This window comes from Octopus bimaculoides, chromosome 3, assembly GCF_046866305.1.
Source record: "Octopus bimaculoides isolate indiv1 chromosome 3, ASM4686630v1, whole genome shotgun sequence".
NCBI classification, from domain to species: Eukaryota; Metazoa; Mollusca; class Cephalopoda; order Octopoda; family Octopodidae; genus Octopus; species Octopus bimaculoides.
Genome location: NC_142930.1, coordinates 23,024,118 through 23,050,743, shown reverse-complemented (window position 1 = coordinate 23,050,743; position 26,626 = coordinate 23,024,118). Strand labels below are relative to the sequence as shown.

Here is a 26,626-nt window from a genome sequence, read left to right as displayed (position 1 = left end):
TTTTAAAGTTAACAATTCCACTGGTGGACTGAAAAGCCATATAAATTTTTTCTTGACTAAAAATAATTTCTTCAGAAATGCTCATCCTTGAAGAAAATAACTTGCTGAGTGATACCCAGCATGGCTTTCGACCAGGTAGGAGCTGCCTGACCCAGCTCTTACAGTACTGTGACTGGGTGTTGAGGCAGTTACTTAACAACTCAAATGTGGATGTAATATACCTTGACTTTGAAAAAGCTTTTGATAAAGTAGATCATGGTATGATATGCCACAAACTGCGTGATCTTGGCATAGCTGGAATATTCGGAGAGTGGTAACATGACTTTCTGAAAGATAGAAGTCAGGCAGTAGTGGCCAATGGAAAAGTTTGAACGAACGTAGACCATTAAACTACTACCACGACGATTAATGCGGTCTCTGCGAAACAAGTTGTAGCCAGCATTTAAGGACAACAATTTGAACCTTGATTTCAGTTTATGATGGCAGGTTGTTCTGATTTAGTTTCCCACGGTTTTTTCATTGCCAGACCAGCTAGTATCTCTTCATGTTTCGCTAGCCTTAATAAACTTCCATATCTGCCCATCGTCACGTAGGCTGAGTTACGATTTAAGAAAGCTACGGTACGTAGCTTTGGACGTACATCAGGTGGTAGGCCACGGGGTGTTCTAAGTCCTTTCACGCCTAACTTTATCAGAGGCTAAAAGATAAGAACGTGCCTCGGAAGAGTACGAGTACCCTCCCTTTCAACTGAAACTGCGACACATAAAGCATTCAGATTTCTGAAAACTAAGCATTATGATTTTTTGTATACAACTAAATTTATTTAACTGCTTCTTTTATGCGATCTACGAAAAATTCAGCCCCCTTTCGTTCAATTTTTCATTGTATTTTCCACTAGTAATTCACATCTCTAAAATCTATAAATTTAAAATAAACTTAATATTCTGTCTTCCTTACTTTTTCCTCAGTAATTTGTGAGGCTCACTGAAGAAAACAATAGGTTCCATTGTAATTGCAAACTAAATAAAATAATGATAGATATTAATCACTTTTGTCTTAATAATAATCACGATCTCTCTCACTCTTTCTCCACACACATACACACACACACATACGCACGCACGCACACACACGCACAGAGACGCACGCACGCACACACACACACACACACACACACACACACACACACACACACACACACACACACACACACACATACGGCGGCGAGCTGGCAGAAACGTTAGCACGCCGAGCGAAATGCTTAGCGGTATTTCGTCTGCCGCTACGTTCTGAGTTCAAATTCCGCCGAGGTCGACTTTGCCTTTCATCCTTTCGGGGTCGATTAAATAAGTACCAGTTACGCACTGGAGTCGATGTAATCGACTTAATCCGTGTTTGTCTGTCCTTGTTTGTCCCCTCTGTGTGTAGCCCCTTGTGGGTAGTAAAGAAATAACACACACGCACACACACACACACACACACACACACACACACACACACACACACACACACACAACATTCTTTTATTCTTTTATTCTTTTACTTGTTTTAGTCATTTGGCTGTGGCCATGCTGGATCACCACCTTGAAGAATTTTTAGTCGAACAAATCGAACCCAGCACTTATTTCTTAAAGCCTGGTACTAATTCTATCGGTGTCTTTTGCTGAATCGCTAAGTTACAGGACGTAACAAACCAACAGCAGTTGTCAAGCGGTGGGGCGGAGGGCTGACAAACACAAACATCAAAGACACGCACATATAAATTTATATATACGACAGGCTTCTGTCAGTTTCCGTCTACCAAATCCACCCACAAACGTTCCTATTCTTTCATCCTAGCATTAACGCATAAAAAGTTAAAACTGAACATAAATCGCATTAAACAAACAACTTATCTCTGTCTCAGTCTTTTTGAACTACCACTCTGCCCAGATTATCCTAGTAATAGACTGGTACTTTTCTTGATCTGGAAAGAATGAAAGATAAACTAGACCTCAGCGGGATTTGAACTCGAAAAGCAAGGAAAGAAAACCGAATAATACCATACTTTCTGTTGTATTCTCTCACACACAACTTTAAAAAAATATATGAAATGATAAAGTGATTGTGATCTAAGGGAGATTACTCAGTGTGTTTTAACGTTGTCAAGTTTGATGAAACAGGTCTGTAATTACAAGCATTCCAACACAATCCCATGCCTTCTTTTTAGTGATATTTAGGACTACAAAACGATACGGTGTAATCGAGGGAGATATGTCTGTTGTATTTTACCGGTCGAGCAACTGCATACAAACTCTCTTGTTGCTACTTAGATACGATGTCTATCTCAGAGAAAATGCAACAAGGAAATTTTTTTTACTGTTATTTTATTCTCAATGCAGGGGGAACTTGTGCCCGCTCGCTTCTTTTCATTCCAGTCTTTACATATCCTCCACATTCGTACACAATAAGCTAAGTTATTTAAATATGAATTTAAAACATGTATGGCGCTGTGCGAATGACAAAAAATTCTTGAAACCAAAATAGTAATTCATTTTAACAAGGCCACTAATAAGGTCACTCCAGTACCCACAAGAATTGCACTATTAGAACTTGCTTATATACTCACCAAGCATCAAACTTCGTTATACTGTGCTTTAATTTCCAAGAAAAGTAAATCTTTTGATCCTGCCAAATGTTGCTCCATCGCATTCGCTTCAGTATCATTAAAATCATAGAGACAATCATTAAAAACGATTATCGCTCTCTCTCTCTCTCTCTCTCTATCTCTCTCTCTCTCTCTCTCTCTCTCTCTCTTTCTTTCTCTCCATCTCTCTCTTTCCTTAATGATTACCAGTGCAGTTTCCGTAGAGCCAGATCCATGGGTGACCTATACTTCTCTGTCATCGACCAATGAGCTTTCGTCTTAGAGAAATTCGTTGAAGGCAATGTCATTCTTGATATCAGCAAAGCATTCAGCCATGCTTGGCTTGAAAATCTTATACTGATACGGCCCCACGCGTCTCTCAACTCTTGGTCAGTAGCTTCCCTTCAGATCATTAAGGGATGAAATACAAAGTTGACCAATCAGATTGCAAAGAACCGCAAGAAATGCCACTAAGCATTTTGTCCAACGTACTAACGATTTTGCAAACTCGCCACCTTAAAAACACCACAGCAGCACTAATAACATTTATCTGATCTTCAGTGTACTCCAAAAACAAAACGATTGAGGACCACTACTGTGTAATGTGATGCGAGGGAGATTTAGTTCCTATTTCTAACAGATTAAACGAACCTGAAGAAGTTCCTGGTTTACTTATTTATAACAGGGAAAACTGGACTTTTGATTGTTAAATGCTGGAAGTCTTTGCCATGGACGTGTGGAGCACAGGTCTGGTGAACCAACGTAAGATCCTCTATGTAGGCCCAACGTAAGTTCCTCTATGTGGGCCCAACGTAAGATCCTCTATGTGGGCCCAACGTAAGATCCTCTATGTGGGCCTATAATGCTGATAAGACGGACAAATCAGAGTTCTGTTCTATAGTATTTATTTATTGACAGTAGACCACAGCATACGTAGGTCAGAATTGTGCCCCTAGACCCGTGAGATCCCCTGACAACTGTCCAGTGTGTCCATGTCATAAGACGGGACTCACTCAACATGCTAGAAAATAGCAGCAAGATCTCTCAAATTACATCCCATTTCTTAAGAAAGAAAGACCAAATTGGGTAATTCTCTTTTGGGTGTCTGTAAAAGAAAATAACCGCGATAGTCACGGTTAGAGTGCTTTGGTCATAGGTCTACTCGTTGAGGAGCAACCTAGGGGTTAAACAACAATATTAAGTACAGCAACTACTCAACCGTCTGCAGATGCTTTCTCTCCAATGAAGTATAGTCTTCTATTGATCTATATCAAGCATTTTCTAAACTGTGCTCTGCAACATGCACGAGTATCTCACCACCATCCGCATTCATTCTGGTTTCCCAATAGAAGTTCGTGAAAGTCGTCAAGCAGCCGTTAGTTAATAAAGGGATCGCCAATATCACACACACACACACACACACACACACACACACACACACACACACACACACACACACACACACACACACACACACACACACACACACACATTGAGCCAAAAAATTTATAAATAAAATTTACTCCCGTAGTAAGGAGAATTATTCATTATTTTAACGAATAAGTCGGGTCAAGAATGACAGAGGAGACAACCCGAAATACGATTAAAAAGATAATGCTATGGGGAGTAAGTGTGATCTTTGGATAGTATAGTGACAACTCCCAACATGTTTCTATTGTACGAGCCCTCATCAGCTAAGTATTATCAACCACAAAGTTAAGGAATCTTTTTGTGCTGGAAGACCATGTTGAATTTAACTGCCTTTCAACAAACCTAAATGTTAAAGAAAAATTACAGAACAAAACCTATTTTGCAAAACATAATGATCAGTAAAACTAACATAAAAGTAGAGTTTCAGTTAAAGCAACCTTACCATAACTTATTATTATTGAGTGGGAGAGCAGTGCGTCAAAGTAATACAGGGGTACAAATACACGAAGCCCAATATGCCCATAAGAATACACCAAGCACATGCTTCACAACCGTATATGCACGACAGGTAATCTCATATCAAGATAAACCGTGCACGACCTTGCAGGTGGGGTCCAGTTAGAACTTTCTTCAAATCGAGTAGCCCATCTTACTCAAAAGGTCTTTGAATAGGGGTTGTTGAAGGATGAATCGAGCCACATGGTAGCAAAGTGAGCATCTTAATCATTCAGCCATGATTGGCGAGGATTTGGTATTATTTCGGGAAAATGCTTAACGGTATTTCGTCCGTCGCTCTGCCTTTCATCCTTTCGGAATCGATTAAATAAGTGCCAGTGAAACACTAGGGTCGATGAAATCGACTAGTCCCCTCCCCAAAAATTTCAGGCCTTGTGGCTTTAGCAGGATAAAAATGGTGAATAACATTTTGAGAATATTCTCTTTTTTAAAAATAATTATATTTACGGGTTTTAGTGAGATTGTTTAAATCTATATTTATTTCGAGAAAAGTTGCTCAATTTGCCAAGCGTTTGTTTTACTATTACTCGTTCAGTCCTGTGGCTGCTCTTCGACTTATTCTCAAATTCACATCTGTTTTCATTTTGATAGATATCAATCTTTCCCTAAACGAGACGCAATCTTTTAAATTGTATTTAATCCACTTGCTCATTTTGCGCCAATTCTTAGTGAAAAGGTCTTCCAATTAAAGTAGAAGAGTTTTGTTTCTTACTACTTTCCCTTTGCTATATATAGTTTGAATCGTATTTCATTTGTCAGATTTTCAAAATACTTATCAAGTTTGGCTTTTACAGTTCGTATATAATATATGAAAGCGAGAAGGCGGCGAGCTGGCAGAAACGTTAGGACGTCGGGAGAAATGCTTAGCAGCATTTCGTCTGTTTTACGTTCTGAGTTCAAATTCCGCTGATGTCAACTTTGCATTTCATCCTTTCGGGGTCGATAAATTAAGTACCAGTTGCGCACTGGGGTCGATCTAATCGAATGGCCCCCTCCCCCAACATTTCGGGCCTTGTTCCTAGAGTAGAAAAGGATGCATGAAAAAGAGATCAGATGAAATTTAAGTTTGTATTTATAGTTTATTCTCGTCGTTGATAATTATAAATCCTTTCATTTATTTTTTGCTGGTGATGTTATCTAATAATGTACTTTTAAAATAAAATCAGTTGAAATCTTTAGCGGACAAAGCATTAGAACGTCTGGTGAAAGCTTAATACCTTTAAAACCTTTTAAAGTCTAGTTTGCAGAACGGGTTAATATTTAAAACCTTCAAAGAATTTATCTTATAGGAAATTAAATTGACCTGGATTAAAAGTAGCTCACATAGTTACATAAAACGTGACATGTCAGCGTTCATAGAATATTAAATTGAGGCGGTGTTCTGTGTGTAAATAACAATTACATGAAATGGTACTTCTCGTGTGTCAAGTATGAATGTTAAGTCAACATGTATTGTAATCTTAAATCAATATCATTTTGTCATTACAGATGAATCAACTTCCTTGAAACTTTTATTAAGGCTGTCAATGAAAGTAGACAATAGCTGGGAGAAAAATAGTTACCAACTATTGTGAGGGATTACGAGGAATGTTGATAAGATCGGGTGGACGATGACAAATCCTAATAAAGTTTTGACGAATCAGAACTGCCGAATCAATTGGTTGTCGAACTTCCGGTTGAAGCGGTTTTTTCTATAACTAACAACTATATTCTTTTGACTAGGCATAAATCTAAAGTTTGCATAAAAAGGAATATAATCAATTGAATCTGAATCTATTTCCGTACTCTGTCATCATTTATTACCTTCAAGAGTCGAAAGGTAATAAAACAAAACTGAAGTGGTTTTGAACATAGTGAGACAAAACTTAATGCTGTTAAGATGTATAGCTCCTAACCATAATTATCCATTTGATTAGGGTGTAGTAAATGTAGTGTGTTATTTTCAGTATCAGACACTTCCTAAATGAAAAAAAAGAACAAAAGAAAAATATGAAGTTGAAATGTCTAACTTCTTCCTGATTGTATATAACCTTTTGCAAATGAAAATCTGAAATCTAGACTACATCAGCGACAAACTATACCTAAATATAGTTTAAGGAGATTTGAAATCGCTATTGATCAGTCATAATCACATACTCTCCTTTTAACTTCAGATTCAACTCTGGACAGTTTTCATAGCAAGACTTAATATATTTAAATGCACTTAATAGAAAGCTCCGAATGATTACAATGGTTTACTCACCAATACATTACAATCACTGGCAATGTTTCTCTTGCTTCTACTATAATAACCTCTGATACTCTGGACTAGCAGTCTGCACACTTACACTCAGAGTCACCCTTCACTCTCATTCTCTTTTTCCTGTCATCACTACTGTGCCTCACTTCAAAGTCTCCACAAAATGCACTTCGTTCGATCCTCTCCCCTCGGTGCTACAACATTTTGTAATTTTCACTCGGTCTGTATTTTTACTGCGGACGTCGAGTGATGCATGTTCAAACTGGACAACAGCATTTGATATCAAGTCTTGAAGAGACTGCAAAAGTACTGTTGACCAAGTGAAATACAAAACTTATCTAAAGGAAAATACTTACAGAGGCTCGGTGTTGTTTCAGGGTAAAGAAAGGTTATTTTAAAGTGAAGTAGGCTAGAAATTGTGGTATATCACAAGGCTAGCAATTTTGAGACGCGGCGTAAGTAGATTGCATCGGCCCCAGTTTCAACTGGGGATCTATTTTAAAACGGGGGCCACATTTTTCATTAATGTTTTACGTAGTGTTTTTGGTACGGAAAGACTTTCAAACTTCGTATACTTATCTATTTTGTGTTATAGAACAGAAAAATATTTTTGTATTCGAATTTATTTCATGTAAAAAATTGTCTTATTTCGATAATTTCAACCAATCACTGACAAGTATTCAGTTGTTTATATTTACTCCTTTGGCTGATTAAGCGATGTAAAGCGTATTTAATCTCCATACCTTCGTTTTATTTGCTTTTTTCATTTTAAATTTGCTTTAACCCTAACCCTAACCCTAACCCTAACCCTAGGGTTAGGGTTAGGGTTAATTGTTTCAGAATCGTTTGTTTATGTAGTCGGCACTTAATGTATATCGGCTGAATGGACGTCAGTGATTGGTTGAAATTACAGAAATACGACAACTTTAACATGGAATATCTTAGGGATTTCTTTTTTTTTAAGAAGACTAAGAGAAAAAGATGTTTTATATGACACATTCTACCAGTGTTCCAAGTTTCAAAGTGTTTCGTTAATGAAAAATGTGGCCCCTGTTTTAAAAAAGATCCTCAACTGGTACTTATTTTATTGAGTCCCGAAAGGATAAAAGGCATAATTGGCATTGACAATTATTGAGCTCAGAACGTTAGGCCAGAAGAAATGCTGTTGAGCATTGTCGAGTGTGCTAACGTTTCTGATAGCTCGCTGCCTTGAATGCATTTATAACGACACTCTACCAACAAGGGAGCCTTTTGTAGTCGTTCGATCAGCTAAAATTAGCAGCTAAATTTTCAGGCCATTAGTTATATCCTCGGAAAAAAAGGTTTTGCATGATCATAGTGGAATTTCTTTGATCAAGACCTGTTCAGTCAGGACGAATTTGGATCTAAACCGCATCTACAGCGACAGTAATGACACTGAGCCAATGAGTCTGTATGCGGTCGCTCGACGCTAGAAATAACAGCGAGATTCTTCGCAAACAACCCAATGTCTTTAAAAAAAAATTAATGATTTTAAATAATCCATTTTACTGGAAGCACAAGGCTTAAAATTTTAGGGGAGGGATTAAGTCGATTACATCGACCCCAGTGCGTAACTGGTACTAATTTTATCGACCCTGAAAGGATGAAAAGCAAAGTTGACCTCGTAGGAATTTGAACTCAGAACGTAACGGCAGACGAAATACTGCGAAGCATTTCGCCTGGTGTGCTGACGATTCTGCCAGCTCGTCGCCTTATTGATTTTAAATGATAACATTCGATAATAAATTATCATCTTGGAAAAAAAAAACCCAAACAAAAACAACAACAGCAACAAAACAACAAAAAACTCAACAAAAAACAAAAAGAAAACGGATTCTTGAACACCTTTCATTATAAGGCCTGTTGAATCATCGCTTACTTGGGGCTAAACAACAGTCCCATGCGAACCCTGATCGAGTAGACTTATAAGCAAATGCATTTCTGTTCTGGCGATTCTGACTTTCCAAGGCTAAATATGACTTTATTATTTAACATGAGATTTCTATATTTAAAACTAGGTTGTGATTTGAGGGAGATCTAATCACTATTTCTAAAAGGTCGAGCGAATACGTAGAGGCTTTCTCATTGATCCATAATTGGTAATATTTTGAAGTTCCTCAGTAATGGGCTCGGTATTTTGTTTCGGTGAGAACTTTGGCAAAAATGCATTCTGAACCGCGAGAAAAATGGCAAATTAAAGGTTGAAGAAAACAGAAATTGATTATAATAACTTTTTGTCTTATTAGCAGTAGTTAGTGATTCCCTCATTACTGATGAGATCACAACAACACATGTTCGGAGTTATCTCCTGTGTTTGCCGAAAAATATTATTTGCCATTACATAATATTGCTCGATTCTTCACTAAATAATTATTTCTAACAAACTTTTTAATGCTTGCAACATTATATTGACACTAACGTAATTTGTGATAAAATGAATCAATTAGATCCAATGAAACTTACGCTGGTTTACTTTATAAAGCGGGATAAATTAGTTTGCCGGGGATAAAAGGATACAGCTAACGTTTCGGGATGGGCTCTTCGTCGGAGAAATATGAAATGTTTTCTGGTAGTGGTGATTAAATAGATTGGAAGGAGTGCGGTTGAGAAGAAACATTTTAAAACACGAACGCCTCAAATTCGAAAACCAGGAATGGGAGAGAGATTTAAGATAAAGAAAAGAGTGAATATTATTTCAACTAAAGAGAAAATATTAACACACGCTCTCAAATATACATATATAAGTACATATATACATACATGTATACACACACGCACATACAGGAAAATAATTTTTTTTCATACAAGTATAAAGAAGCAAAAAAAGTTGAAAATGCACTTGAAGTCTTTAAAAAGATTTATATATATTTACGTAACTGGTTTGACAAGTTCATGATTTTCGAAAGCAGTGTGAGAGGAAGGAACCTGGAGTTATGCCGTATTTGTCTGGATTCTGAGTAGAGTTTGAAAAATTCCAGAGAGATTATGGTTCAACTTACTATCAGTTAAGGTACAGTTTGTTTGAAGCTGGTCATGAGACTGTATGAAAATTGTACCAAAATTAAAGGCTTTATTAGGCTAGTAACTGTGACATATGGCAGCATGGATAACAGTTGCGCATTATGTCTGTGAATTAGTTCACAAGACAGTATGGACGATAATTGCCCCGAAAGTCAAGGCTGTGTTAATCCAGAGAATGTGTACAAGGCCAACAGTTTCGAGGAGTGGGTATTAGTCGATACTATCGACCCTAGTACTGGACTGAGACATTACTTTATCAACTCCAGAAGGATAATATATCAGTGGTAATAATGGTTTCAAATGTTGGCATGCATCCAGCAATTTTGGGGAAGAATTTAAGTCGATTACATCAATCTTAGTGCTCAATTGGTACTTATGTTATCAATCCCGAAAAGATGAAAAATAAATTCAACCTCGGCAGAATTTGAACTCAAAACAACGAATGAGAACAAATAACAGCATTTTCTCGCCATTCTGACGGTTCTGCCAGCTTGATGTCTTATTTACAATTGTGACAATCCTTTCTGCGAAAGGTACATGGGTTAGTCAATAGCACCGACCCCAGGACTAAATTGATAATTATTTTATCGACCCCAAGAGTGTGAACGGCAAATCCGACCTCGGTGGCGTTTGAATTAAATATCAGTTGTAATAATAATAGCCATTTTGGGACTGGTACAGTACAGCTGAAGGATAAGCCAGTGAGGTACCAAATATCCACAACATAGTTTGAATTCCAGGTTAAATTCCGGGCTCGCTTCTCTTACTCTTGGTAAACCTTCGAAAATCATGGACCTTAGTAAGAAAATCATATAAATGTATATGAATATATATACATATGTGTGTGTGTGCTGTGTGGGTGGGTGTGTACACATGCAAAGATAGTCATATATATGTGTGTGTGTGTGTGTGTGTATGTGTGTGTGTATGTATATATATATATATATATATGGAGGCGCAATGGCTCAGTGGTTAGGGCAGCGGACTCGCAGTCGGAGGATCGCGGTTTCGATTCCCAAACCGGGCGTTGTGAGTGTTTATTGAGCGAAAGCACCTAAGCTCCACGAGGCTCCGGCAGGGTTGGTGGCGACCCCTGTTATACTCTTTTGGCAAATGTTTTTATTTTTTTCATTCCCTTTCGAAATTATCACTAATTGTGGTTTGGAGTTTTGACTGCTCCTTCTAGTGGGTTAGATGTCCTATTATGGACATCTCTCTTATGTGTTTAAATGTACACTGTATATATATAAGAAATATCAATATAACACCTAATCTGTTTTGTTGAGGTTAAGCCATTTATCAATATTAGCATTTCGCACAAATGTTTATTTAGTACGTGTGCCTCGTTAATACATGTAGTATTTACTGTTCAACGTAAAACATACAATATCATGTTGTAATGTAACGTTTCTTGTATCTGACCGTCTTAGACAAAGAGTTAGTTTAAAGCAATGCTCTAGCATGGCCTTAGCTCTGATGACAAAAACTAACTGAAGAAGGTACGAGAAATATTATGTGGTGGTCTGGGTCGCTGTGTTAACAAATATAGTTTCATTCAAAGTTTCTGAAGATTCTGCAAACCTTTACATTTTCAGAGTCATCAAAGCAACGAGAATCTGAGAAATCAATGTCGGTAGTTTCATAAACACATGCATGGCCGCCATCTTAGATTGTGAAAATAGCTAACATAAAATGCATATTTTGTGCTATCTCAGCTTCATGCCAATCCAGAAAACCTAAGTATGCTAATACTTTATTATGTGGGTCAAAGTAGCCAATAAAGATCTCAAAATAGTCCTCAGGATTATCAAAATGCCACAAAGTGAAATAAAAACTGTTGTCTTTATAATTACTTAATACATACCGGAAGTTCTTTGAAGTTATTGATAAGGGCTTATAAAGCATGGAAACATACTAGTTACTTATCAGATTGAACTATATACTGGATCCATAGTTCAAGAATATACAATTACATATATTCATCACTGTTCTGGGTGTCATTTGCAGCATTTCAGTTAGCAGTTACTTCCATATAAACACATATTTGCTGCATGAACACTAATGGGTTGAACAATGAGCCTTAGGCTGGATCATAGCGTCTGCTCTATCGAGAAAAATGGACAATGGATCAGTATCCCTGTTTATGCTGGATTCAAGCCACCCGTGTCATCTGACCATTTCTTCCCTTCATCGGAGACCGAAAAAATAAAGTAACTATCATTATATCCATAGGCGGATATTTTTAGTATGAAGTGGTAAAGAGTGTGATGTGCTGAAAAAAGAGAGAACAGCACTTGAAGTGTAGTTTCATTCCAGTGGTAAATATCCGTGTAGAAATCCGTGCAAAGTAATCCTTGTGTGAATAATCCGGAAATTTATGTCGGAGCGAAAGTTGATATAGCATAGATAGCAGAGGTACATATAATCCATATTGAAGAATGGCCAAGTCAAGTGAAAAGTGAGCGGTAATTAGGTCAAGTCATGAAGACAGAATGTGAAAGGGGATAGAGGAGAGATAGAGGCGGAGGATGGTAGCGATATATTTATGGTCAGTTGGTCTACCAAAAGTATAGACAACTGCCCTCCACTTAAACACCTTAATTACAACATGCACAGAACCCCCCCCCCCCCCCAAAAAAAAAGCGGTGGCCGCTCCATCCTGTGGTACCCCCCCATTCTCTCTTAACACTAGCAACCTAGCCAAATCTTTCTTTAAAATACTAGATTCTAACTTCCCACGACGATTCTAACTTCCCACTCTATATTCAACATATCCACTTTAAAATTATCGTATTCTACTACTCCTAACTTTGAATCTATTATAGAAGCTTCTAACAAACATAAACTCTCGCTCTATTACCAAAACCTAAACAACCGTAGCTATGCTAACACCAGCACCCGACCCACATTCACAGTTTTGTCTGCATTGGTGAAGATTGGGTCTAGTCTTGAGATAAGTAAATTCAACTTATTAGATATTTCTGTGAGAAGTTCTTCTGTATTGTTGGTGTTTCTCGACTGCGAGTTTGATTGTGATCCATTCATTCTGGCACAGCGAAGGAGATATGTATAGAGTGTCAGGTGTGGTGCACAGAAATTGAATATTGAGAAAAAAAATCTTCAGAATTTAGGGAGAAAAATCTTTTTATTTCTTCATTATTATTAGCGCTTTTGTTCGTTTCTCAAACTTATCAAATAAAATTTTGTGAATGTACTAACAGCTTGTTCATTTATATAAACAGATGATTTTTGGAAGTTGCGTTTAGAAAAAGAGAACATTGTTTTTGTTTTTTGGGGGTGACGTTCCATGACAATGGAGATGGATAGATAGAAATATAGGTAGGTAGGTAGATAGCCTGATAGATAGATAGATAGATAGATAGATAGATAGATAGATAGATGGATAGATAGATAGATAGATAGATAGATAGATAGATAGATAGATAGATAGATAGGTAGGTAGGTAGAGAGAGGGAGAGAAACCCATTCCAATACAAGTGTAAATGGCTAAATAAATAAATGAATGTTGAATAGGAATGGGGATCCCCTTCTCTCCCCCCCTCTCTCTCTCTATTTATCTATCTATCTATCAGCCTATCTACCTACCTATATTTTTATCTATCTATTTATCTCCATTGTCACGGAAGCTCACTCACTTACTCAAAAAAAAAAAAAGAAACAAAAAAAAAAACAATGTTTTCTTCTAAACAAAACCTCCCAAAAAGCATCTGCTTTATATAAATGAACAAGCTGTTTGTACATTCACAAAATTTCATTTGACAAGTTTGAGAAACGAACGAAAGCACTAATAATAATGAAAAAATAAAAAGATTTTTTCCCCAAAATTCTGACGACTTCTTTCTCAATATATATATGGTTGTTCATCGTTTTTTCAGTCTGCGGAGAAATGGCTAAAATTTGCCCTGTTTATAACTATACCTTATGTTACATATTTATCATATCATGCCTTGGTACTTTGTGGACTAAGATTCTCGTTGGCAGGCCGCTGGTATTTATAGAGTGTTAAACACTTTCGGCATGCAAATTAGGAACTCCTTCATAGAGTAACTGCTGCATTTGTTGAGTATATAAACAGCTTGCCTGCTTGTTTCCCTGGAGACTGTCGGAATGATGTAGACGCCTCTGATGAGAACCCAATAAAGCTCTAAAAAGCGATTAAGGTTGTTCATCGTTTTTTCAGTCTGCGGGTGGTTAAAACTCTGCCTGTTTATAATTAAACCATATATATACGTAATAGTCACTATGAGGATATTTAGACCTCTTATAGGGATAACTTTATATCTGGTTTAATATATTGTATTTTGAAGAGATATTTCTTCAATGAATATCAAATATTATTATGAAGTTTAAAAACGGAGAGATCTAATGGATACAAATTAATTAATTAATTAACATATTCACCTACAATTGTTTAAAATGCAAGATTATATGTTTTGTAGTTTTAAGTTTGGTTGCGAAATGAAACACTTGTAGGTGAATATGTTAATTAATTAATAAATGAATTTGTATCCATTAGATCTCTCCGTTTTCAAACTTAGTAATTATGTGTGTGTGTGTGTATGTGTGTGTGTGTGTGTGTGTGTATGTGTGTGTGTGTGTGTGTGTGTGTGTGTGTGTGTGGTCTATCGTTTGGTTGTGGACAGTTGTCTTTCATCCTTTGGGAATCGGTAAATAGAATACCAGACCAGGGCGGAGAATTGGGTGCAATTGTCAGAACACTGGATGAGATGTCTTGCGGCAGTATATGTTCTGACTTTGTGCGTTCTGAGTTCAAAATCCCGATCAGACCGCTGTTATAGTGGAGTAGCCTCTTCTGTACAGACCAAGAAAAAAAGAAAAAAAACTAAAAACTGAGAAAAAAAGGCATTGAATTAAAAAACAAAAAAAAAGACCCAGAGTTTACATCTTTATTGAGTCGGGACAACTTTGCTTACAAAGTGCTAAAAAGATGCCCAAAAGTTGTTGCTGATGATGGTAGTGGTGAAGATGATGATGATGATGATGATGATGATGATGATGAGGATGATGATGATGAGGAGGAGGAGGAGGATGATGATGTTGATGATGGGGCGGTAGTGATGGTGGTGGTGGTGAAGAGGATGATGATGATGCCCAAAAGTTGTTGCTGATGATGGTAGTGGTGGAGGTGGTGGTAAGGGCTGAAGATGATGATGATGATGAGGATGATGATGACGAGGAGGAGGAGGAGGATGATGATGTTGATGATGAGGTGGTAGTGATGGTGGCGGTGAAGAGGATGATGATGATGATGATGATGATGATGATGACCATCACCAGTTCCCCCGGATTTTGAATTTAACCCTAACAGGTAAAGCTACTGTACGGACTCCATGCTCATCGCTAAGGGGTTGCCCTCGACGGCACTGTTCCTTCACTATTCAATGGTGAACTCTCAGATTTACAGTGATACCCTTATTTCGAAACTCTACTTTAGCATTATTACTAACTAGTGTCCACCCAGAATATTCTGAAGCACCCGCAGGTACCAAAGTCTGGCAACGGGCCTGACGGACCTAATCAGGTAAGCTGCTGTTTAGTCCTCGGCGCGATCTCATTTCTCAGTTCAGCCACTTTAACTTCACTTACTCGGCTAATAACCTCAAGAAAACGGTGAACGTCACAGCACTCACCATTTTATCTAAGCTAAAATATAATACCCTTTGCTTTGTCAAACACAAGGGAAGAAGCCGATACACGAGGTGGTATTTAGACAGAACCAATACACTTATCCGTGTTGCATGTTGTTGGAGTTATATCATACATAACTCGATAATAATTGCTCCATACGTAATGATGACCATTTTTTTTTGTTTTTATGTTTAGCTCTTTGTAAATTCTTCTTTTAAATCTTTATTTGTTTTGCGCGACTTAAACAGTATTCTTCCTATAGATCGTTCATTTGTCCATCCTGTTATTACATAAAAGTGCACACGTCTGACTCTCATATTTGCTATTCATTCACACGTGCTGTGCATGTTTTTTCGTTTATCATTGTTCAGAAGTAAAACGTTGCAAAACGAGACAGGCTGCTTAAACAAACACTACTGCGTGCTGGCATCCAGGCCTGGGGACTGTTCCGAATATTAGTCATGTACACTTCAGCAGCATCTACAGCAAAAATAAGGATAATGACGACACTCCCATCAATAATTTCAATAAATGCAACTATAGAAATAACAGCAGTTACAGCTAAGGAAAAGTCTTAATGAAGAAAGCTGTCGCCCATCCTATCATAAATCCCTAGCTTTCCCATGGGGTTGACCTTATTGGGATTTTTGGTGAGAATGGGGTTGGCTGGTATTGACAAATGATACAACTGGAAGAGCCCTTTACTCCTCAGTTTCCCACCCCACTACACCCTCTCTGACGCGTGCTTATACAAGCAACGAATGCTTGCGTGGGATACATGACACCTGATCATATCTAAATATGCGTAGACTTAAGTGAATATATAAATACGTGAAGGTCTGTCAGGCTTGCATCAGAATCTATTGACGTTTGGTCAGGACATTTCTCTCTTTCAGCAGCTAAGTCAGTTCAACAGACATATACAACAATGGTGAGTAAGATATTCATGTTTTCCAAGATTGTTAATCAATGTGTTTTTCTTCTTCTTACCTTTCTTACTTTCATTGACTTGGTTGAGACGTTGAGACGATTGATAAGATATCTTACAATCTTGGTGACTTTTTCACGTGCTGCTAGTTTAGAAAAGAAGGTTAGATAAAATAGTAAATAAGAATCATGCCAGGACAGTCAAATCCAAATACACAGTACGTTTTTGGTGATATGACAGCTACAAAGCCCACAACGGTTTCTAACAAACTCAAAGTCAGGAATATCTTTGTATGTAGGGAGAAGAAACAATCAATCAAAGTGACTTCTAAATATTTTATCAATGATGGAAGAATGAACAGCATTGTCGACACCGACATGATTTGAACTCAGAAAAAAAGAGTGAGTGGGCATGATATTAGATTTCCGCAACTTGTTTAGTCCACCGCTTTACCGATTCTGCTACCCACCACCTTCACACTGCTGGTAATATAACATGGCAAAATACTACAATTACGTAAGAGAATGGTCCAGACGTTCGACTAGAATTCAAGTCTCAGACTTTATGAGAGAATGTGTGGAAGTCCTATGCATCTTCGCGTTTGTGCTTGCTCCCGCCACCATCGCTTGTTTACACTTTCATAAACTAGCGGTTCGACAAAAGAAACCGATAGAATAATAACAGACTTAAAAACAGGACAGATATATATGGAAAGAAAGAGAGAGAGAGAGAGAGAGAGAGACAGCGAGCTGGCAGAAACGTTAGCACGCCGGGCGAAATGCTTAGCGGTATTTCGTCTGTCTTTACGTTCTGAGTTCAAATTCCGCCGAGGTCGATTTTGCCTTTCGTCCTTTCAGATTCGATAAACTAAGTACCAGTTGCGTCCTGGGGTCGATCTAATCAACTGGCTTCTTCCCCCAAAATTTCGGGCCTCGTGCCTTGAGTAGAATATACATATATATATATATATATTCAGTTATAATACTTTCTGCTATAGGCACAAGGCCTGAAATTTTGTGAGTTAGGGTGGGCAGTCAATTACATCAACCCCAGTACACAACTGGTACTTCATTTTTCGACTCCGAAAGGATGAAAAGCAAAGTCGACCTTTGCGGAATTTGAACTCAGAACGTAGCGGCAGACGAAATACCTTCTTACATACCGCTAAGCATTTCGCCCGGCGTGCTAACGACTCTGCCAGCACGCCGCCTCCTCATTCAGTTATAATAAAAACTGTTTTACATTAATCTGATGGGTTACTCGATACTTTTGTACAGAACAAATTTGTTATAAGTAGTGAGTTAGTCGATGTTATCAACCTCAGTACTTGAGTAATACTTTATTTTATTGACCTCGGAGGAATGAAAGGTAAAGTTGATCTCGGCGGGATTTGAACTCAGAACGTAAACAGCTGGTAGAAATGCCTTCAGACATTTTGTCCAATGCTCTATCTATTCTGCCTGACACCGATCTTTTAAAAACCATTTTTGGTTGGTAGTTATCGACCTAGAGGGATGAATGACAAAGCTATTCTTAGCAAGATTTGAACTCAGAACATCAAGAAACGGAAGAAATATCACAAGGCATTTTATCCAGCGCTCTGTTAAATCTTCCCATCCACTGAACTTTCGCAGATGACATATTCAACGAAAATTTTATTTCTTTCCATTTCCGTCGACATTTTTTTTTTCAGAAGCAAAAATATTGTTTGCATTCAGAAAAACAAGACAAAACAAAACAAACCCTAATATGGAACCGCGCTTATTTTCCTAATAAATTTTTGAAAAAATAAACCACCTCCAACAAAGACAAAACAAAACATAACAAACGAACAAAAAAAAAAGACAAGTCCCCCCCCACCACCTCAAATTTAAATAAGCAATTTCTACGAGTTCTTGCGGGCGATTTAATTATTTCTGAATCAGCATGTTTATCTCCAGTGACCTTAGATGCGAAATAAACGACTCCTTAAATAGAGGTTTATTGCTGGATGCTGGTTCGTAGCATGTAACTTTTCTTCGAAAGAAACTGAACATAGCATTACAAGCCATTGAAATAATTATATAATCAGTGATGTTACGCTGGGATTAAAGTGTCTTTAGGATCAAAGTAAAGACACTTCCTTAACAGTCGTTAGATCAGTACACCTAGTGGAGTACTGTTCATAGCAGGAAAACTAAACGCCTTTCTGTACTCAAATCTTCCTAAAAGCATGTAGTATGTGCAGGGAAAGCCTCCCCAGTGACTTTGCTTTTTAAGAGATCTAGAAATCGGGCATTGCGAAGAATTAATTTTATCTGCGTCTCATTCCGCGGCAAAAATCGGTAAAATACAGAAAAACAAATACATAATCAAATCCTGAACGCCTCTTGTAGAAAGAACATCGGTTGTATTAGTGGTTTGAGAAGTGATCTGCTTCATAACAGGGAAGATAGAAATTGAAGGATAACATCCCATCTATTCCATTTTCATTGTCATTCACGAATTATATCAAGTGTCGTGGTATAAGAGCCAAACTCCTTCAATAGTCACAGACACTTTGTACAGATGCCTAAGCTATTCTAAGTAAAATATTACTAATGTGTAATAAATGTCAATAATGTCTATATAATGCGGATATATATTTATTATTATTGATGTGTGTTAGTGTTATTAACTTGACTCACTGAATGAACAACTGTCGTTTTATATGGGATAATGGAAACCATTTAAATTACGTTGTGCAGCTGTGTATTCGATATTAAAGCATAGTATTTAGAGACAAGTTTCACAATCTTAAAGATTTTAGTATAAAGTAGTAGGAATTCTATTGTATGGGATGCAAAAACGATAGTCGGTTACTTGATACCTCTAATGAAGTGAATGTTTAACTTGTTTGAACTTTTCGTTTTACTTGAAGTGCAACTACTATTTTGTGAATAGTATGCACAAACACGGTTTTCATCTTTTATACTTATCTATATATAAATATACTTATACCCATGTATATATAAAACACAATTTTCATCTTTTGTATCTATCGCCATTATAAGGTAAGTTATGATACTATTAGATTGTAGGGACACCATTGAAACTATCATGCAGACTAAGTCAAACTGGTGGCATCTAGGCCTAGTAAAGAAGGCGTTGACGCAATGTCTAAAATACACATAAAATACAATTTTTCATTTCTCTCATCAATTGTATCATCTTGCGGTGGCAATTTTGAGCAAGTGGAGCGTACTATTAAGAGCCAAGTGTTCTTCCTGGTCACACTGCAATAATGGCATTACAACACTAATCTCGTGATAGCTTCTTTTATAAGATACTATTGTCATAGCCTATACAGATAGTTTCTCTGCACCGTTAAAACCATTTGTAATGTAACATCCTTGGAAACTTCAAAAGAATATTTCAACATCGCTGAGTTGGAGCCAACAACATTTGGTTTGTATTTGAATTTGAATTTACAGAACCGGCATCACCATTGTTTTATTCATATTATTAGTCTTTTCTGTTCCACTGAATATCACAGATTTATTTCCCTACAAAGGTTCTCAAAACATGTTAATATACTCCAGGTGGATTCATAAAAAGCTGTAGCAGTATTTGAGGATTATTAAGTAATATGAAAGCTACATTTATGTGAAAGGAGTGTACGGAGAAAGATGTCGACGGAAAGTAGAACTTGGAAATAACTATAACAATATATCGTTAATGAGAGAGGTTCTGCCTTGTTGTCGAACCTGCAAGAAATAACAGATCAGTCTTCGGATCTTTTTTAAAACGGGGGCCACATTGAAACACTTTGAAACTTGGAACACTGGTAGAATGTGTCATATAAAACATCTTTTTCTCTTAGTCTTCTTTAAAAAAAAAGAAATCCCTAAGTTATTCCATGTTAAAGTTGTCGTATTTCTGTAATTTCAACCAATCACTGACGTCCATTCAGCCGATATACATTAAGTGCCGACTACATAAACAAACGATTCTGAAACAATTCTATCGGTGATAGGGTTAGGGTTAGGGTAAAACAGCAAATTTAAAAAGAAAAAAGCAAATAAAACGAAGAAAAAAAAAAGAAAATGAAAAAAGCAAATTTAAAATGAAGAAAGCAAATAAAACGAAGCTATGGCTTAATCAGCCACAGGAGTAAATGTAAACAACTGAATACTTGTCAGTGATTGGTTGAAATTATCGAAATAAGACAATTTTTTTACATGAAATAAATTCGAATACAAAAATATTTTTCTGTTCTATAACACAAAATAGATAAGTATACGAAGTTTGAAAGTCTTTCCGTACCAAAAACACTACGTAAAACATTAATGAAAAATGTGGCCCCCGTTTTAAAAAAGATCCCAGTCTTCTTCAAATAGCGTTTAGCGGAGATTCGAAACCTAACCGTTTGATATTCAACATGAGTGAACCATCATAGTTTCACGTGATCGGTCTATAAATCGCCAATCGGCGTGAAGCTGTGACGTGATATGGTTTTCTCGAACGTTCTAAAATTTGACCTCTTGTCTCCTATAAAAACTATCTTAACGCTTTAACTCGTCATAGAGTGTTGAAGACGGCTGACTGACTCATACCCCGCCACTCTTGTCACGCAAAAGGTTCTGGACGTTTGCACAGACAACTCCAGGTTGTCGGACAGACAGATCTGAACATTGATACAATGACTCATAAGTAACTTCAACAAATGCAGCGCAGTCTCTCTGCCATAGTGATGTCAAGAAATGACAGCCATAGTGAGAAATATCAAATTTTCGGTTAAATTAGTGTTATACATAATGTAGAAAGGGATCTATTTTAAAACGGGGGCCACATTTTTCATTAATGTTTTACGTAGTGTTTTTGGTACGGAAAGACTTTCAAACTTCGTATACTTATCTATTTTGTGTTATAGAACAGAAAAATATTTTTGTATTCGAATTTATTTCATGTAAAAAATTGTCTTATTTCGATAATTTCAACCAATCACTGACAAGTATTTAGTTGTTTATATTTACTCCTTTGGCTGATTAAGCGGTGTAAAGCGTATTTAATCTCCATACCTTCGTTTTATTTGCTTTAACCCTAACCCTAACCCTAACCCTAGGGTTAGGATTAGGGTTAATTGTTTCAGAATCGTTTGTTTATGTAGTCGGCACTTAATGTATATCGGCTGAATGGACGTCAGTGATTGGTTGAAATTACAGAAATACGACAACTTTAACATGGAATAACTTATGGATTTCTTTTTTTTTTTAAGAAGACTAAAAGAAAAAGATGTTTTATATGACACATTCTACCAGTGTTCCAAGTTTCAAAGTGTTTCGTTAATGAAAAATGTGGCCCCCCGTTTTAAAAAAGATCCGTAGGAAGTATAATAAAGACAATCTAAATAAGTACTTAATCAATCGATGCCTTTGTGGTGTGGAGAAGAAAACATCAGTTCAACAGCTCACATTATTTTTAATATAATTTTGACAAGTATGTGGGACAAATTTGGATAAGTTTCAGCCTTATTACACCTTCTATGTAAACAACCTTTTCTGTACTTGCCATAGATTCACTATATTGACGTACAACAAAATACTCCAATTGGTGTCTAAAATTATAATGGCTGATATAAATTACCCAAGACCTCCATCCGCATGAAAAATAAGTAAAACTATACGTAATGTAGCAAAGAAGAACTCATAACAAAAGTTCATTTATAGTACTTATTGTAATAGTGAAGGAACATAGCCTAGCAGTTAAGGGTATTGGCATCATTGTCATATAGTTGTGGGTTTAATTCGTGGGTCGAGCGACGCGTTGTGTTCTCGAGCAAGATAAGCACCTAAAAGGATTAGCGAAAGCATGCTACACATTACCAAGACATATTCGCTTCTAGCTGACGGCTATTTTTTATCTTTTACTTGCTTCAGTCATTTGACTGTAGCAATGCTGAGGCACCGCCTTTAAGGATTTTAGTCGAATAAATCGACTCCAGGGCTTATTTTGAGTGGCCTACTACTTATTCTATTGGTCTCTTTTGCCGAACCATAATTACGGGAAAGTAAACACACCAACACCGATTGTTAAGCGGTGGTGGGGGAAAACACACACACACACACATATACGACGAGCTTCTTTCAGTTTCCGTCTTTCAAATCCACTCACAAAGCTTTGGTCGGCCCGAAGCTATAGGAGAAGACACTTTCCCAAGGTGTAACACAGTGGGACTGAACCTGGAACTATGTGATTGGGAAGCAAGCTTCTTACCACACAACCTTTTAAAAAAAAAGTTCTGATTAGACTGACGCACGCGCATGATTCAGTTCCGATGTCACCAGCTTACTTCGATGTCATATCAGATTGCTGGCAAACGACCTAAACTCTTAGTAAAAATGTAATGACTGGACGTGCTCCATCCATCACGTTGTCAAATGCTCTGAAAAATAATTTTGAGTCAAGTAAAATTATACTGGTAATTTTATCTTCTATCTTTTTATTTACTTCAATCATTGGACAGCGGTCATGCTGGAGCATCGCTTTGAAAGATTTAGTGGAACAAATCGACCTCAGTACTTATTTTTTTAAAAGGCTCTTTCTGACCGAAATGCGAAGTTATGAAGACGTAAAAAAGCCAACACCGGTTTTCAAGCAGTGTGGGCCATAGACAAGCGCAAAAACACACACATATACATGCAGATATACACATACATGCATACATATGTGTGTATATGTGTGTGTGTGTGTGTGTTTGTTTGTATATATTGATAAACTACGTGTGACGACAAAAGAGAAGACTGTATTTATTGAATAATTCCGCACGCACCGAACTTGTAACAACTGAAGACTTGCAACAATCATCGAATTGATTATAAGCCTCCATATTTGTATCAATTACTCACTCACTCAATCAATCAATCAGTCAATCTGGTGCTGTAGTAGAAGACACTTGCTCAAGGTAACTCACAATGGGATTGAACCCGAAAACGAGTTGTTGCAATGCGAGTTTCTTAACCACGAAGTGGAACCTACATCTATATTTTTTAATGTGTTTTTTTTTTTTTTTTCAGGTTAAAACAATGTTCGTTGCTTTTCTTTTGGGACTAGTGGTTGCAGCATCTGCAGTTACCAACCCTGCCGCACAATGTTATACTCCATGTGAAAGTCAGTTCCATGAATGTCGCAAAACAAACTCTAAGGATGAGTGTTGCACCAGCTTCAAGAGTTGTTTTAAAACTGCCTGTTCAGCCGAGACGTTTTTGTGAGTTAAAACAACATTATTTATTTCATTGTCAGATAATGAATGATACAGGAGGGAGGAAGAAGGAAAGTTATTTTCAGGTCGAAAATTAAAAACGGATTATTTCAAATAAAGAAACCCATGGGTCAGAGGGGGAGGAGGGGGTTAAAACGAGGTGACGGATGGAGATGTTGCATCTAACTTATGTCATATATGCTCTTAGGAAATGCATGACTGTAATAACATCCCTCAGGGATTATTGTCTTTTACTGCTAGAGTATGGCGCATAGGGGAGGCGCAATGGCCCAGTGGTTAGGGCAGCGGACTCGCGGTCATAGGATCGCGGTTTCGATTCCCAGACCGGGCGTTGTGAATGTTTATTGAGCGAAAACACCTAAAGCTCCAAGAGGCTCCGGTACGGGATGGTGGCGAACCCTGTTGTACTCTTCCACCACAACTTTCTCTCACTCTTACTTCCTGTTTCTGTTGTGCATGTAATTCAAAGGGTCAGCCTTGCCACACCGTGTCACGCTGACTATCCCCGAGAACTACGTTAAGGGTACACGTGTCTGTGGAGTGCTCAGCCACTAGCACGTTAATTTCACGAGCAGGCTGTTCCGTTGATCGGATCAACTGGAACCCTCGACGTCGTAAGCGACGGAGTGCCAACAACAACAACAACAATGGCGCCTAGGATTGATGGAAGAAAATTAATCAATCGAAAACTACTTTAGCATGACTTTTTCTCTAGTCTTGAGTGAGAGAAAGACATCATCAGTGAAAAATATGACTATATAATAATAATGCAGCAAACGTGCCGATATTTATAAATGTAACCGCAATCTTTTCTTCTATCCCCTCTCCCCCAACTAAGATAAAACTAATATTATCTTTAAAGATGATTGATGAACTAACTAGCCTGTTATTTCAGCTACCTATTATGAAGATATGAAGTTGAAACTGTAAAACAGACTGATACATGGTTTTTGACCCTGCTAAAAATAACGGCTAAATCTCTCCCAATCATTCACAGCCATCTTAAAAGCTATATTGAACAATGTAATTCCTGAAAAGCAAATAACAGTATTGTCCCTGTTAGAACACCATTTATCAAAGTTTTGTTAGACTATGACTCAACAACGACGAAGTTTACTTCGATTCAACAAGAGAAAGTCTCTGCACGTTTGCTCCATCTGCTAGATATAGTAACTACAATTCCTTCAAATTACATCTTTTATTAGGGAAAGAGACATTGGAAAATAGAGTCCCAAATATACAGAATGATGACATCTTGACGCAAATGCTTGAACATAAGTATATGTATACGTGTATGTGAGCTTATGTGTGCATGTGTATGTGTGCTTATGTGTGCATGTGTATGTGTGCATGTGTATGTGTGTGCGTGTATGTGTGTGTTTGTATGTGTATATAAATTTAAGTCACAATATATGGATTCAAGTAAACCGGTAGTACTCATAAAAAAAAGCTCCGTAATGTAGTATTCTACAAAACATATGGAATATATAGTGCGATACAAGGGAAAACGATATTATTTTGAAGGAGTTTTGCATTTTGCATTAATGCAGGCATGTAAGTAATTTATTTATTATTAAATATAATAATATAAATTATTTACATATCTTTAAGTTACGAAACAATTTGTCGTGATATTAGACTAAAATTTTATCAAACTATTTCTCTGTCATTTATGACTTTGTAGATATAAATATATATATATATATATATATATATATATTCTTCCACCTTCACGATTTAACATATTATTGAATAACTTTCGTATTTCGAATTTCGAATTTCGTATTTCTCCATGCTGTAATCTTTACTTTATTGTTTCTCTTCTTTCTTTTTTTTTCTCTTTCTGCAGCTGCCCTCCTTCGGCAGATGATGCTGCTGAAGGTGACGATGTCTGGGGAATGAAAGGTGCTTTTAATAGGCAAGAAAACGAATGAAGTACCAAGCAGTACCTGCCATATAAATTCCACTGTCATTTCTATAATCAGTACTGACTGCCAATACAGTTACCTCCCATCTTCTCCATAAATGTAGATTTTTTTTTATATAATAATAATAATAATAATAATAATAATAATAATAATAATAATAATATATATATATATATATAAATATATAATAACATATATATATATATATATATATATATATATATATATATATAAATATATATATATATATATATAAATATATAATAACATATATATATATATATATATATATATATATATATATATAAATATATATATATATATATATAAATATATATATATATATATATAATATATATATATATATATATATATATATATATATATATATATATATATATATATATATATATATATATATATATATATATATATATACACATATATATATATATATATATATATATATATAGTATTGTAATACTATTTGTTTACCGAACGCTTACGAATAAATGATATGAAACACAAAACGGTTATTAAATGTTGTAAATCAATTATCCCAAGTGTGCCATCAGAGATGAATCGGCAGTGTATCTGACATCAAAACTGGGGTCCATGGTTTCGTATCTAGTCACAAGCTCTGAGCAATGTCACTGCACTGAATTCTCAACTGTGGGTTCTAGCTCCAGGTTGGTCCAAATCAAGCAAGCTTTTGGCCAAAAGAATTTCACCCGTGATCACAGTTCTTTGTTCCGCTAACATAATACATCTAAGACTACAATAGTATGAAGGATATTTGGCTGCTATTTCTGACGCACAAAGCCCTCTCGTTGATACAAGCTCCGAATAGGTAACTCAAAGTTGTAAACTAGCGTAATAAGGCAGCAATGTGGAATTGATTATTTCGTTGGCATTGCAGAGCTGAGTTCATTTCCTTACTGCAGATAATAAAGGCGAGGCTGGTATCATGAGTTCCAGAGTCGATAAATAAAGAACCAGTCTAGTA

General features: G+C 36.7%; 1 long non-coding RNA gene across 2 annotated transcripts in view; it reads left to right on the top strand.

The window, feature by feature from the left end:
* The window catches only part of LOC149136476 (uncharacterized), a 31,057-nt gene extending 5,333 nt beyond the window's left edge, over positions 1-25,724 (top strand). Inside the window, exons 1-3 of one of the 2 annotated variants that reach the window (XR_016240981.1) lie at positions 16,311-16,455; positions 23,487-23,677; positions 25,542-25,724. This is a non-coding gene — a long non-coding RNA (uncharacterized LOC149136476). Of the gene's footprint in view, positions 1-16,310; positions 16,456-23,486; positions 23,678-25,541 lie in introns of those variants that run through there. The other variant, XR_016240982.1, reaches the window with a different exon arrangement.
* Positions 25,725-26,626: the final 902 nt, after the last annotated feature.